The 13,870-nt window shown below is 50.3% G+C and overlaps 18 non-coding genes across 18 annotated transcripts; all 18 read right to left on the bottom strand.

Moving 5' to 3' along the window:
* Nucleotides 1-260: 260 nt before the first annotated feature.
* On the bottom strand, nt 261-333 carry Trnaf-gaa (transfer RNA phenylalanine (anticodon GAA)). The gene has a single exon. It is a non-coding gene; the product is annotated as a tRNA-Phe (tRNA).
* A 579-nt stretch (nt 334-912) lies between these two features.
* Trnas-uga (transfer RNA serine (anticodon UGA)) lies at nt 913-994 on the bottom strand. The gene has a single exon. It is a non-coding gene; the product is annotated as a tRNA-Ser (tRNA).
* Nucleotides 995-1,921: 927 nt separating this feature from the next.
* On the bottom strand, nt 1,922-1,994 carry Trnak-uuu (transfer RNA lysine (anticodon UUU)). Its single transcript has one exon. It is a non-coding gene; the product is annotated as a tRNA-Lys (tRNA).
* Nucleotides 1,995-2,531: 537 nt separating this feature from the next.
* Trnaf-gaa (transfer RNA phenylalanine (anticodon GAA)) lies at nt 2,532-2,604 on the bottom strand. The gene has a single exon. It is a non-coding gene; the product is annotated as a tRNA-Phe (tRNA).
* Nucleotides 2,605-3,183: 579 nt separating this feature from the next.
* On the bottom strand, nt 3,184-3,265 carry Trnas-uga (transfer RNA serine (anticodon UGA)). The gene has a single exon. It is a non-coding gene; the product is annotated as a tRNA-Ser (tRNA).
* A 927-nt stretch (nt 3,266-4,192) lies between these two features.
* Trnak-uuu (transfer RNA lysine (anticodon UUU)) lies at nt 4,193-4,265 on the bottom strand. Its single transcript has one exon. It is a non-coding gene; the product is annotated as a tRNA-Lys (tRNA).
* Nucleotides 4,266-4,802: 537 nt separating this feature from the next.
* On the bottom strand, nt 4,803-4,875 carry Trnaf-gaa (transfer RNA phenylalanine (anticodon GAA)). Its single transcript has one exon. It is a non-coding gene; the product is annotated as a tRNA-Phe (tRNA).
* A 579-nt stretch (nt 4,876-5,454) lies between these two features.
* Trnas-uga (transfer RNA serine (anticodon UGA)) lies at nt 5,455-5,536 on the bottom strand. Its single transcript has one exon. It is a non-coding gene; the product is annotated as a tRNA-Ser (tRNA).
* A 927-nt stretch (nt 5,537-6,463) lies between these two features.
* Trnak-uuu (transfer RNA lysine (anticodon UUU)) lies at nt 6,464-6,536 on the bottom strand. Its single transcript has one exon. It is a non-coding gene; the product is annotated as a tRNA-Lys (tRNA).
* Nucleotides 6,537-7,074: 538 nt separating this feature from the next.
* Trnaf-gaa (transfer RNA phenylalanine (anticodon GAA)) lies at nt 7,075-7,147 on the bottom strand. The gene has a single exon. It is a non-coding gene; the product is annotated as a tRNA-Phe (tRNA).
* A 579-nt stretch (nt 7,148-7,726) lies between these two features.
* On the bottom strand, nt 7,727-7,808 carry Trnas-uga (transfer RNA serine (anticodon UGA)). The gene has a single exon. It is a non-coding gene; the product is annotated as a tRNA-Ser (tRNA).
* Nucleotides 7,809-8,735: 927 nt separating this feature from the next.
* Trnak-uuu (transfer RNA lysine (anticodon UUU)) lies at nt 8,736-8,808 on the bottom strand. Its single transcript has one exon. It is a non-coding gene; the product is annotated as a tRNA-Lys (tRNA).
* A 537-nt stretch (nt 8,809-9,345) lies between these two features.
* Trnaf-gaa (transfer RNA phenylalanine (anticodon GAA)) lies at nt 9,346-9,418 on the bottom strand. Its single transcript has one exon. It is a non-coding gene; the product is annotated as a tRNA-Phe (tRNA).
* Nucleotides 9,419-9,997: 579 nt separating this feature from the next.
* Trnas-uga (transfer RNA serine (anticodon UGA)) lies at nt 9,998-10,079 on the bottom strand. The gene has a single exon. It is a non-coding gene; the product is annotated as a tRNA-Ser (tRNA).
* Nucleotides 10,080-11,006: 927 nt separating this feature from the next.
* On the bottom strand, nt 11,007-11,079 carry Trnak-uuu (transfer RNA lysine (anticodon UUU)). The gene has a single exon. It is a non-coding gene; the product is annotated as a tRNA-Lys (tRNA).
* Nucleotides 11,080-11,617: 538 nt separating this feature from the next.
* Nucleotides 11,618-11,690, bottom strand: Trnaf-gaa (transfer RNA phenylalanine (anticodon GAA)). Its single transcript has one exon. It is a non-coding gene; the product is annotated as a tRNA-Phe (tRNA).
* A 579-nt stretch (nt 11,691-12,269) lies between these two features.
* On the bottom strand, nt 12,270-12,351 carry Trnas-uga (transfer RNA serine (anticodon UGA)). Its single transcript has one exon. It is a non-coding gene; the product is annotated as a tRNA-Ser (tRNA).
* A 927-nt stretch (nt 12,352-13,278) lies between these two features.
* Nucleotides 13,279-13,351, bottom strand: Trnak-uuu (transfer RNA lysine (anticodon UUU)). Its single transcript has one exon. It is a non-coding gene; the product is annotated as a tRNA-Lys (tRNA).
* Nucleotides 13,352-13,870: the final 519 nt, after the last annotated feature.

Genomic DNA, 13,870 nt, shown 5'->3' with positions numbered 1-13,870 from the left:
ATGCAATGTTTCCCACGTTTTCGCTCATTTCACGGTTCCGCTGGAGACGTTCTTCACCTCCTGGCACAAAACAGGGAACGCAGTCGGTAGGACGTTTTTTTATTTTCTTACTTCTCAGAGAGTTGCCTACTGTGTTCCTCTTATGGCAAGCACTAGACAACCAGAACAGTTACAGAAGAGAGTCATGTCCGTTCTCGGCTCTAGTTACATTATCACAAAGTCAGAGCAATTCCATTGGCGTCGGCTTCAAAACGAAGCCGTGCCGAAACCCGGGATCGAACCAGGGACCTTTAGATCTTCAGTCTAACGCTCTCCCAACTGAGCTATTTCGGCTGACGTACAGCGCCCCTCTTTTGCACGTCTGCCCCGTTGCCAATTTCACAGTCATCTTCGTCTGAAAGAACACAGGGACGCCGAAAGGCGAACAGCAGATGCAGTAAAGTACCACACACATTTCTTCTGCTTCCATCGTCGTAACTAGCAAACATGTCGACTCGATTCATGTAATATTGACTTCGCTGACGCTAGAAAAGCTGTGCTATATCGATGCCACGTGCAACTAGTGTGCAGAGAACGAGGCAGAGGAAGGAGTGAGCCTCTCCAACGTGTGTGAGGCAGTATCTAGCAGATACACGCGGTAAAACGTTTGACTTGCGTTTGCTCATTAATTGCTACACGTCATCGTCTGCAAGCTAAAATAATCACATCTGCACTGCCCAGAGAGGCGACACTTGCACTGACACCTGGTGGACGGTTGTGAGACGAGGAGATGAGCTGTGGCTTCTGGGCACGACTGTAGCGCTGCACCCTGGAGCCAAGAACACTGCACCTTGCTGGCGGCCCACGTGTTTAGTAGTGACGCAACTGCTAGGATGCAGCTGAACGTCCGTCTTCTGAGAGCGAGAAAATTTCCGCAGTCGGCAGGACTCGAACCTACGCTCCCAGAGGGAATCTGATTTCAAGTCAGACGCCTTAACCACTCGGCCACGACTGCACGTCTCAGAAGCGTCTCTCGACAACTGAAACTCCCACCTTTGCAAGCAATCTCATGGCAGAAGGCAGCATGGGCTCACTCTTTTCTGTAGTGATTCCACTGCCAGCACATTAGACGTTACGAAAGTGTATTAATTTTCGCCCCGACAGGGACTAGAACCCAGGACCCTTTGGTTGAAAACCTAACGCTCTACCGACTGAGCTATCCGCACCCACGCACGAGCATTGTCATACAGCTGCGTCGTGTGCGAGTGATTCGCATGTCGTAATTGCTGGCTTATGGCTCCAATGGCGACTTCACCGACTTCCCACTGACGCGCCGCTGACGCTAGTTTTCTGGCGTCTTAAGGGATGGACATACTTGCAAGTAGCTGCGAGATCATTGAAAAGAAACGCGGCGCCATTGCTTTTGCCGCACTCGACTGATTGAATTGCAATTCCTAAAAAGGAATGAACCTTCACTCTGTCCAACAATTTCAAGCACGTGTGTGTACTCACGAACTCGGCGAAGGCGCGAGAAAATGACGGGGGCGCACTCGTGGGCCTGCGACGGCTTCCTGCAGTCACATCGTCAGTGCGAGGTGGACCGGTAGGCACAGGAAGCAGCGGCCGTCGTGAAACTCAGCATTCTTAAACGGAAATTTTCGTCTTGTTTAGAATGGCGTCATTGGTTTGCACGCTCATTCATGCGTGTGAAAGTATTTGCTGCTCTTTACGCAGAATCGCACGCAGCCGGCGGGATTCGAAACTACTTTCGAGTCAGACGCCTTAACCACTCGGCCACGGCTGCCCCGAACGCAGCGTTCTCCCGACACGTGCAAATTGAACCGTTTAAAGCACTGTGGTGTCAGAAAACGGCGTTGCTGCATTCTTTTCCGTAGTGTTTCCACCACTACCAGAGGAAACGCTACCAAATTATTAAAATTTCCGCCCGAACAGGGACTTGAACCCTGGACCCTTAGGTTAAAAGCCTAATGCTCTACCGACTGAGCTATCCGGGCTCACAACGCCTTATGAAACATCTCACGATGCACAACGACACATTGACTCATGTCCTTTACTGTTGTGCAATCGCTGCATGGAGCTGTTAGTAGTTAAACGTCGCCTGAATGCTGTCTGCAAACTTATCGCGCAAAGCTCGTAACAGACCATCGAACAATGTTGACACACGATGCAAAAACAAACTGCAGCAGTCGTTACGTCTCATACGTTGGAGTAGAGGATTTACGTGTTTTGTCGACACTCATCGGGCAATTGGAAAATTCACAAGCACTTCGAATGCAATGTTTCCCACGTTTTCGCTCATTTCACGGTTCCGCTGGAGACGTTCTTCACCTCCTGGCACAAAACAGGGAACGCAGTCGGTAGGACGTTTTTTTATTTTCTTACTTCTCAGAGAGTTGCCTACTGTGTTCCTCTTATGGCAAGCACTAGACAACCAGAACAGTTACAGAAGAGAGTCATGTCCGTTCTCGGCTCTAGTTACATTATCACAAAGTCAGAGCAATTCCATTGGCGTCGGCTTCAAAACGAGGCCGTGCCGAAACCCGGGATCGAACCAGGGACCTTTAGATCTTCAGTCTAACGCTCTCCCAACTGAGCTATTTCGGCTGACGCACAGCGCCCCTCTTTTGCACGTCTGCCCCGTTGCCAATTTCACAGTCATCTTCGTCTGAAAGAACACAGGGACGCCGAAAGGCGAACAGCAGATGCAGTAAAGTACCACACACATTTCTTCTGCTTCCATCGTCGTAACTAGCAAACATGTCGACTCGATTCATGTAATATTGACTTCGCTGACGCTAGAAAAGCTGTGCTATATCGATGCCACGTGCAACTAGTGTGCAGAGAACGAGGCAGAGGAAGGAGTGAGCCTCTCCAACGTGTGTGAGGCAGTATCTAGCAGATACACGCGGTAAAACGTTTGACTTGCGTTTGCTCATTAATTGCTACACGTCATCGTCTGCAAGCTAAAATAATCACATCTGCACTGCCCAGAGAGGCGACACTTGCACTGACACCTGGTGGACGGTTGTGAGACGAGGAGATGAGCTGTGGCTTCTGGGCACGACTGTAGCGCTGCACCCTGGAGCCAAGAACACTGCACCTTGCTGGCGGCCCACGTGTTTAGTAGTGACGCAACTGCTAGGATGCAGCTGAACGTCCATCTTCTGAGAGCGAGAAAATTTCCGCAGTCGGCAGGACTCGAACCTACGCTCCCAGAGAGAATCTGATTTCAAGTCAGACGCCTTAACCACTCGGCCACGACTGCACGTCTCAGAAGCGTCTCTCGACAACTGAAACTCCCACCTTTGCAAGCAATCTCATGGCAGAAGGCAGCATGGGCTCACTCTTTTCTGTAGTGATTCCACTGCCAGCACATTAGACGTTACGAAAGTGTATTAATTTTCGCCCCGACAGGGACTAGAACCCAGGACCCTTTGGTTGAAAACCTAACGCTCTACCGACTGAGCTATCCGCACCCACGCACGAGCATTGTCATACAGCTGCGTCGTGTGCGAGTGATTCGCATGTCGTAATTGCTGGCTTATGGCTCCAATGGCGACTTCACCGACTTCCCACTGACGCGCCGCTGACGCTAGTTTTCTGGCGTCTTAAGGGATGGACATACTTGCAAGTAGCTGCGAGATCATTGAAAAGAAACGCGGCGCCATTGCTTTTGCCGCACTCGACTGATTGAATTGCAATTCCTAAAAAGGAATGAACCTTCACTCTGTCCAACAATTTCAAGCACGTGTGTGTACTCACGAACTCGGCGAAGGCGCGAGAAAATGACGGGGGCGCACTCGTGGGCCTGCGACGGCTTCCTGCAGTCACATCGTCAGTGCGAGGTGGACCGGTAGGCACAGGAAGCAGCGGCCGTCGTGAAACTCAGCATTCTTAAACGGAAATTTTCGTCTTGTTTAGAATGGCGTCATTGGTTTGCACGCTCATTCATGCGTGTGAAAGTATTTGCTGCTCTTTACGCAGAATCGCACGCAGCCGGCGGGATTCGAAACTACTTTCGAGTCAGACGCCTTAACCACTCGGCCACGGCTGCCCCGAACGCAGCGTTCTCCCGACACGTGCAAATTGAACCGTTTAAAGCACTGTGGTGTCAGAAAACGGCGTTGCTGCATTCTTTTCCGTAGTGTTTCCACCACTACCAGAGGAAACGCTACCAAATTATTAAAATTTCCGCCCGAACAGGGACTTGAACCCTGGACCCTTAGGTTAAAAGCCTAATGCTCTACCGACTGAGCTATCCGGGCTCACAACGCCTTATGAAACATCTCACGATGCACAACGACACATTGACTCATGTCCTTTACTGTTGTGCAATCGCTGCATGGAGCTGTTAGTAGTTAAACGTCGCCTGAATGCTGTCTGCAAACTTATCGCGCAAAGCTCGTAACAGACCATCGAACAATGTTGACACACGATGCAAAAACAAACTGCAGCAGTCGTTACGTCTCATACGTTGGAGTAGAGGATTTACGTGTTTTGTCGACACTCATCGGGCAATTGGAAAATTCACAAGCACTTCGAAAGCAATGTTTCCCACGTTTTCGCTCATTTCACGGTTCCGCTGGAGACGTTCTTCACCTCCTGGCACAAAACAGGGAACGCAGTCGGTAGGACGTTTTTTTATTTTCTTACTTCTCAGAGAGTTGCCTACTGTGTTCCTCTTATGGCAAGCACTAGACAACCAGAACAGTTACAGAAGAGAGTCATGTCCGTTCTCGGCTCTAGTTACATTATCACAAAGTCAGAGCAATTCCATTGGCGTCGGCTTCAAAACGAAGCCGTGCCGAAACCCGGGATCGAACCAGGGACCTTTAGATCTTCAGTCTAACGCTCTCCCAACTGAGCTATTTCGGCTGACGTACAGCGCCCCTCTTTTGCACGTCTGCCCCGTTGCCAATTTCACAGTCATCTTCGTCTGAAAGAACACAGGGACGCCGAAAGGCGAACAGCAGATGCAGTAAAGTACCACACACATTTCTTCTGCTTCCATCGTCGTAACTAGCAAACATGTCGACTCGATTCATGTAATATTGACTTCGCTGACGCTAGAAAAGCTGTGCTATATCGATGCCACGTGCAACTAGTGTGCAGAGAACGAGGCAGAGGAAGGAGTGAGCCTCTCCAACGTGTGTGAGGCAGTATCTAGCAGATACACGCGGTAAAACGTTTGACTTGCGTTTGCTCATTAATTGCTACACGTCATCGTCTGCAAGCTAAAATAATCACATCTGCACTGCCCAGAGAGGCGACACTTGCACTGACACCTGGTGGACGGTTGTGAGACGAGGAGATGAGCTGTGGCTTCTGGGCACGACTGTAGCGCTGCACCTTGGAGCCAAGAACACTGCACCTTGCTGGCGGCCCACGTGTTTAGTAGTGACGCAACTGCTAGGATGCAGCTGAACGTCCGTCTTCTGAGAGCGAGAAAATTTCCGCAGTCGGCAGGACTCGAACCTACGCTCCCAGAGGGAATCTGATTTCAAGTCAGACGCCTTAACCACTCGGCCACGACTGCACGTCTCAGAAGCGTCTCTCGACAACTGAAACTCCCACCTTTGCAAGCAATCTCATGGCAGAAGGCAGCATGGGCTCACTCTTTTCTGTAGTGATTCCACTGCCAGCACATTAGACGTTACGAAAGTGTATTAATTTTCGCCCCGACAGGGACTAGAACCCAGGACCCTTTGGTTGAAAACCTAACGCTCTACCGACTGAGCTATCCGCACCCACGCACGAGCATTGTCATACAGCTGCGTCGTGTGCGAGTGATTCGCATGTCGTAATTGCTGGCTTATGGCTCCAATGGCGACTTCACCGACTTCCCACTGACGCGCCGCTGACGCTAGTTTTCTGGCGTCTTAAGGGATGGACATACTTGCAAGTAGCTGCGAGATCATTGAAAAGAAACGCGGCGCCATTGCTTTTGCCGCACTCGACTGATTGAATTGCAATTCCTAAAAAGGAATGAACCTTCACTCTGTCCAACAATTTCAAGCACGTGTGTGTACTCACGAACTCGGCGAAGGCGCGAGAAAATGACGGGGGCGCACTCGTGGGCCTGCGACGGCTTCCTGCAGTCACATCGTCAGTGCGAGGTGGACCGGTAGGCACAGGAAGCAGCGGCCGTCGTGAAACTCAGCATTCTTAAACGGAAATTTTCGGCTTGTTTAGAATGGCGTCATTGGTTTGCACGCTCATTCATGCGTGTGAAAGTATTTGCTGCTCTTTACGCAGAATCGCACGCAGCCGGCAGGATTCGAAACTACTTTCGAGTCAGACGCCTTAACCACTCGGCCACGGCTGCCCCGAACGCAGCGTTCTCCCGACACGTGCAAATTGAACCGTTTAAAGCACTGTGGTGTCAGAAAACGGCGTTGCTGCATTCTTTTCCGTAGTGTTTCCACCACTACCAGAGGAAACGCTACCAAATTATTAAAATTTCCGCCCGAACAGGGACTTGAACCCTGGACCCTTAGGTTAAAAGCCTAATGCTCTACCGACTGAGCTAACCGGGCTCACAACGCCTTATGAAACATCTCACGATGCACAACGACACATTGACTCATGTCCTTTACTGTTGTGCAATCGCTGCATGGAGCTGTTAGTAGTTAAACGTCGCCTGAATGCTGTCTGCAAACTTATCGCGCAAAGCTCGTAACAGACCATCGAACAATGTTGACACACGATGCAAAAACAAACTGCAGCAGTCGTTACGTCTCATACGTTGGAGTAGAGGATTTACGTGTTTTGTCGACACTCATCGGGCAATTGGAAAATTCACAAGCACTTCGAATGCAATGTTTCCCACGTTTTCGCTCATTTCACGGTTCCGCTGGAGACGTTCTTCACCTCCTGGCACAAAACAGGGAACGCAGTCGGTAGGACGTTTTTTTTATTTTCTTACTTCTCAGAGAGTTGCCTACTGTGTTCCTCTTATGGCAAGCACTAGACAACCAGAACAGTTACAGAAGAGAGTCATGTCCGTTCTCGGCTCTAGTTACATTATCACAAAGTCAGAGCAATTCCATTGGCGTCGGCTTCAAAACGAAGCCGTGCCGAAACCCGGGATCGAACCAGGGACCTTTAGATCTTCAGTCTAACGCTCTCCCAACTGAGCTATTTCGGCTGACGTACAGCGCCCCTCTTTTGCACGTCTGCCCCGTTGCCAATTTCACAGTCATCTTCGTCTGAAAGAACACAGGGACGCCGAAAGGCGAACAGCAGATGCAGTAAAGTACCACACACATTTCTTCTGCTTCCATCGTCGTAACTAGCAAACATGTCGACTCGATTCATGTAATATTGACTTCGCTGACGCTAGAAAAGCTGTGCTATATCGATGCCACGTGCAACTAGTGTGCAGAGAACGAGGCAGAGGAAGGAGTGAGCCTCTCCAACGTGTGTGAGGCAGTATCTAGCAGATACACGCGGTAAAACGTTTGACTTGCGTTTGCTCATTAATTGCTACACGTCATCGTCTGCAAGCTAAAATAATCACATCTGCACTGCCCAGAGAGGCGACACTTGCACTGACACCTGGTGGACGGTTGTGAGACGAGGAGATGAGCTGTGGCTTCTGGGCACGACTGTAGCGCTGCACCCTGGAGCCAAGAACACTGCACCTTGCTGGCGGCCCACGTGTTTAGTAGTGACGCAACTGCTAGGATGCAGCTGAACGTCCATCTTCTGAGAGCGAGAAAATTTCCGCAGTCGGCAGGACTCGAACCTACGCTCCCAGAGGGAATCTGATTTCAAGTCAGACGCCTTAACCACTCGGCCACGACTGCACGTCTCAGAAGCGTCTCTCGACAACTGAAACTCCCACCTTTGCAAGCAATCTCATGGCAGAAGGCAGCATGGGCTCACTCTTTTCTGTAGTGATTCCACTGCCAGCACATTAGACGTTACGAAAGTGTATTAATTTTCGCCCCGACAGGGACTAGAACCCAGGACCCTTTGGTTGAAAACCTAACGCTCTACCGACTGAGCTATCCGCACCCACGCACGAGCATTGTCATACAGCTGCGTCGTGTGCGAGTGATTCGCATGTCGTAATTGCTGGCTTATGGCTCCAATGGCGACTTCACCGACTTCCCACTGACGCGCCGCTGACGCTAGTTTTCTGGCGTCTTAAGGGATGGACATACTTGCAAGTAGCTGCGAGATCATTGAAAAGAAACGCGGCGCCATTGCTTTTGCCGCACTCGACTGATTGAATTGCAATTCCTAAAAAGGAATGAACCTTCACTCTGTCCAACAATTTCAAGCACGTGTGTGTACTCACGAACTCGGCGAAGGCGCGAGAAAATGACGGGGGCGCACTCGTGGGCCTGCGACGGCTTCCTGCAGTCACATCGTCAGTGCGAGGTGGACCGGTAGGCACAGGAAGCAGCGGCCGTCGTGAAACTCAGCATTCTTAAACGGAAATTTTCGTCTTGTTTAGAATGGCGTCATTGGTTTGCACGCTCATTCATGCGTGTGAAAGTATTTGCTGCTCTTTACGCAGAATCGCACGCAGCCGGCGGGATTCGAAACTACTTTCGAGTCAGACGCCTTAACCACTCGGCCACGGCTGCCCCGAACGCAGCGTTCTCCCGACACGTGCAAATTGAACCGTTTAAAGCACTGTGGTGTCAGAAAACGGCGTTGCTGCATTCTTTTCCGTAGTGTTTCCACCACTACCAGAGGAAACGCTACCAAATTATTAAAATTTCCGCCCGAACAGGGACTTGAACCCTGGACCCTTAGGTTAAAAGCCTAATGCTCTACCGACTGAGCTAACCGGGCTCACAACGCCTTATGAAACATCTCACGATGCACAACGACACATTGACTCATGTCCTTTACTGTTGTGCAATCGCTGCATGGAGCTGTTAGTAGTTAAACGTCGCCTGAATGCTGTCTGCAAACTTATCGCGCAAAGCTCGTAACAGACCATCGAACAATGTTGACACACGATGCAAAAACAAACTGCAGCAGTCGTTACGTCTCATACGTTGGAGTAGAGGATTTACGTGTTTTGTCGACACTCATCGGGCAATTGGAAAATTCACAAGCACTTCGAATGCAATGTTTCCCACGTTTTCGCTCATTTCACGGTTCCGCTGGAGACGTTCTTCACCTCCTGGCACAAAACAGGGAACGCAGTCGGTAGGACGTTTTTTTATTTTCTTACTTCTCAGAGAGTTGCCTACTGTGTTCCTCTTATGGCAAGCACTAGACAACCAGAACAGTTACAGAAGAGAGTCATGTCCGTTCTCGGCTCTAGTTACATTATCACAAAGTCAGAGCAATTCCATTGGCGTCGGCTTCAAAACGAAGCCGTGCCGAAACCCGGGATCGAACCAGGGACCTTTAGATCTTCAGTCTAACGCTCTCCCAACTGAGCTATTTCGGCTGACGTACAGCGCCCCTCTTTTGCACGTCTGCCCCGTTGCCAATTTCACAGTCATCTTCGTCTGAAAGAACACAGGGACGCCGAAAGGCGAACAGCAGATGCAGTAAAGTACCACACACATTTCTTCTGCTTCCATCGTCGTAACTAGCAAACATGTCGACTCGATTCATGTAATATTGACTTCGCTGACGCTAGAAAAGCTGTGCTATATCGATGCCACGTGCAACTAGTGTGCAGAGAACGAGGCAGAGGAAGGAGTGAGCCTCTCCAACGTGTGTGAGGCAGTATCTAGCAGATACACGCGGTAAAACGTTTGACTTGCGTTTGCTCATTAATTGCTACACGTCATCGTCTGCAAGCTAAAATAATCACATCTGCACTGCCCAGAGAGGCGACACTTGCACTGACACCTGGTGGACGGTTGTGAGACGAGGAGATGAGCTGTGGCTTCTGGGCACGACTGTAGCGCTGCACCCTGGAGCCAAGAACACTGCACCTTGCTGGCGGCCCACGTGTTTAGTAGTGACGCAACTGCTAGGATGCAGCTGAACGTCCATCTTCTGAGAGCGAGAAAATTTCCGCAGTCGGCAGGACTCGAACCTACGCTCCCAGAGGGAATCTGATTTCAAGTCAGACGCCTTAACCACTCGGCCACGACTGCACGTCTCAGAAGCGTCTCTCGACAACTGAAACTCCCACCTTTGCAAGCAATCTCATGGCAGAAGGCAGCATGGGCTCACTCTTTTCTGTAGTGATTCCACTGCCAGCACATTAGACGTTACGAAAGTGTATTAATTTTCGCCCCGACAGGGACTAGAACCCAGGACCCTTTGGTTGAAAACCTAACGCTCTACCGACTGAGCTATCCGCACCCACGCACGAGCATTGTCATACAGCTGCGTCGTGTGCGAGTGATTCGCATGTCGTAATTGCTGGCTTATGGCTCCAATGGCGACTTCACCGACTTCCCACTGACGCGCCGCTGACGCTAGTTTTCTGGCGTCTTAAGGGATGGACATACTTGCAAGTAGCTGCGAGATCATTGAAAAGAAACGCGGCGCCATTGCTTTTGCCGCACTCGACTGATTGAATTGCAATTCCTAAAAAGGAATGAACCTTCACTCTGTCCAACAATTTCAAGCACGTGTGTGTACTCACGAACTCGGCGAAGGCGCGAGAAAATGACGGGGGCGCACTCGTGGGCCTGCGACGGCTTCCTGCAGTCACATCGTCAGTGCGAGGTGGACCGGTAGGCACAGGAAGCAGCGGCCGTCGTGAAACTCAGCATTCTTAAACGGAAATTTTCGTCTTGTTTAGAATGGCGTCATTGGTTTGCACGCTCATTCATGCGTGTGAAAGTATTTGCTGCTCTTTACGCAGAATCGCACGCAGCCGGCGGGATTCGAAACTACTTTCGAGTCAGACGCCTTAACCACTCGGCCACGGCTGCCCCGAACGCAGCGTTCTCCCGACACGTGCAAATTGAACCGTTTAAAGCACTGTGGTGTCAGAAAACGGCGTTGCTGCATTCTTTTCCGTAGTGTTTCCACCACTACCAGAGGAAACGCTACCAAATTATTAAAATTTCCGCCCGAACAGGGACTTGAACCCTGGACCCTTAGGTTAAAAGCCTAATGCTCTACCGACTGAGCTAACCGGGCTCACAACGCCTTATGAAACATCTCACGATGCACAACGACACATTGACTCATGTCCTTTACTGTTGTGCAATCGCTGCATGGAGCTGTTAGTAGTTAAACGTCGCCTGAATGCTGTCTGCAAACTTATCGCGCAAAGCTCGTAACAGACCATCGAACAATGTTGACACACGATGCAAAAACAAACTGCAGCAGTCGTTACGTCTCATACGTTGGAGTAGAGGATTTACGTGTTTTGTCGACACTCATCGGGCAATTGGAAAATTCACAAGCACTTCGAATGCAATGTTTCCCACGTTTTCGCTCATTTCACGGTTCCGCTGGAGACGTTCTTCACCTCCTGGCACAAAACAGGGAACGCAGTCGGTAGGACGTTTTTTTTATTTTCTTACTTCTCAGAGAGTTGCCTACTGTGTTCCTCTTATGGCAAGCACTAGACAACCAGAACAGTTACAGAAGAGAGTCATGTCCGTTCTCGGCTCTAGTTACATTATCACAAAGTCAGAGCAATTCCATTGGCGTCGGCTTCAAAACGAAGCCGTGCCGAAACCCGGGATCGAACCAGGGACCTTTAGATCTTCAGTCTAACGCTCTCCCAACTGAGCTATTTCGGCTGACGTACAGCGCCCCTCTTTTGCACGTCTGCCCCGTTGCCAATTTCACAGTCATCTTCGTCTGAAAGAACACAGGGACGCCGAAAGGCGAACAGCAGATGCAGTAAAGTACCACACACATTTCTTCTGCTTCCATCGTCGTAACTAGCAAACATGTCGACTCGATTCATGTAATATTGACTTCGCTGACGCTGGAAAAGCTGTGCTATATCGATGCCACGTGCAACTAGTGTGCAGAGAACGAGGCAGAGGAAGGAGTGAGCCTCTCCAACGTGTGTGAGGCAGTATCTAGCAGATACACGCGGTAAAACGTTTGACTTGCGTTTGCTCATTAATTGCTACACGTCATCGTCTGCAAGCTAAAATAATCACATCTGCACTGCCCAGAGAGGCGACACTTGCACTGACACCTGGTGGACGGTTGTGAGACGAGGAGATGAGCTGTGGCTTCTGGGCACGACTGTAGCGCTGCACCCTGGAGCCAAGAACACTGCACCTTGCTGGCGGCCCACGTGTTTAGTAGTGACGCAACTGCTAGGATGCAGCTGAACGTCCATCTTCTGAGAGCGAGAAAATTTCCGCAGTCGGCAGGACTCGAACCTACGCTCCCAGAGGGAATCTGATTTCAAGTCAGACGCCTTAACCACTCGGCCACGACTGCACGTCTCAGAAGCGTCTCTCGACAACTGAAACTCCCACCTTTGCAAGCAATCTCATGGCAGAAGGCAGCATGGGCTCACTCTTTTCTGTAGTGATTCCACTGCCAGCACATTAGACGTTACGAAAGTGTATTAATTTTCGCCCCGACAGGGACTAGAACCCAGGACCCTTTGGTTGAAAACCTAACGCTCTACCGACTGAGCTATCCGCACCCACGCACGAGCATTGTCATACAGCTGCGTCGTGTGCGAGTGATTCGCATGTCGTAATTGCTGGCTTATGGCTCCAATGGCGACTTCACCGACTTCCCACTGACGCGCCGCTGACGCTAGTTTTCTGGCGTCTTAAGGGATGGACATACTTGCAAGTAGCTGCGAGATCATTGAAAAGAAACGCGGCGCCATTGCTTTTGCCGCACTCGACTGATTGAATTGCAATTCCTAAAAAGGAATGAACCTTCACTCTGTCCAACAATTTCAAGCACGTGTGTGTACTCACGAACTCGGCGAAGGCGCGAGAAAATGACGGGGGCGCACTCGTGGGCCTGCGACGGCTTCCTGCAGTCACATCGTCAGTGCGAGGTGGACCGGTAGGCACAGGAAGCAGCGGCCGTCGTGAAACTCAGCATTCTTAAACGGAAATTTTCGTCTTGTTTAGAATGGCGTCATTGGTTTGCACGCTCATTCATGCGTGTGAAAGTATTTGCTGCTCTTTACGCAGAATCGCACGCAGCCGGCGGGATTCGAAACTACTTTCGAGTCAGACGCCTTAACCACTCGGCCACGGCTGCCCCGAACGCAGCGTTCTCCCGACACGTGCAAATTGAACCGTTTAAAGCACTGTGGTGTCAGAAAACGGCGTTGCTGCATTCTTTTCCGTAGTGTTTCCACCACTACCAGAGGCAACGCTACCAAATTATTAAAATTTCCGCCCGAACAGGGACTTGAACCCTGGACCCTTAGGTTAAAAGCCTAATGCTCTACCGACTGAGCTATCCGGGCTCACAACGCCTTATGAAACATCTCACGATGCACAACGACACATTGACTCATGTCCTTTACTGTTGTGCAATCGCTGCATGGAGCTGTTAGTAGTTAAACGTCGCCTGAATGCTGTCTGCAAACTTATCGCGCAAAGCTCGTAACAGACCATCGAACAATGTTGACACACGATGCAAAAACAAACTGCAGCAGTCGTTACGTCTCATACGTTGGAGTAGAGGATTTACGTGTTTTGTCGACACTCATCGGGCAATTGGAAAATTCACAAGCACTTCGAATGCAATGTTTCCCACGTTTTCGCTCATTTCACGGTTCCGCTGGAGACGTTCTTCACCTCCTGGCACAAAACAGGGAACGCAGTCGGTAGGACGTTTTTTTATTTTCTTACTTCTCAGAGAGTTGCCTACTGTGTTCCTCTTATGGCAAGCACTAGACAACCAGAACAGTTACAGAAGAGAGTCATGTCCGTTCTCGGCTCTAGTTACATTATCACAAAGTCAGAGCAATTCCATTGGCGTC

This window comes from Schistocerca gregaria, unplaced genomic scaffold, assembly GCF_023897955.1.
Source record: "Schistocerca gregaria isolate iqSchGreg1 unplaced genomic scaffold, iqSchGreg1.2 ptg000318l, whole genome shotgun sequence".
Lineage (NCBI taxonomy): Eukaryota > Metazoa > Arthropoda > Insecta > Orthoptera > Acrididae > Schistocerca > Schistocerca gregaria.
Note: the sequence above shows the minus strand (reverse complement) of the source record. Positions and strands in the feature narration are given on the sequence as shown.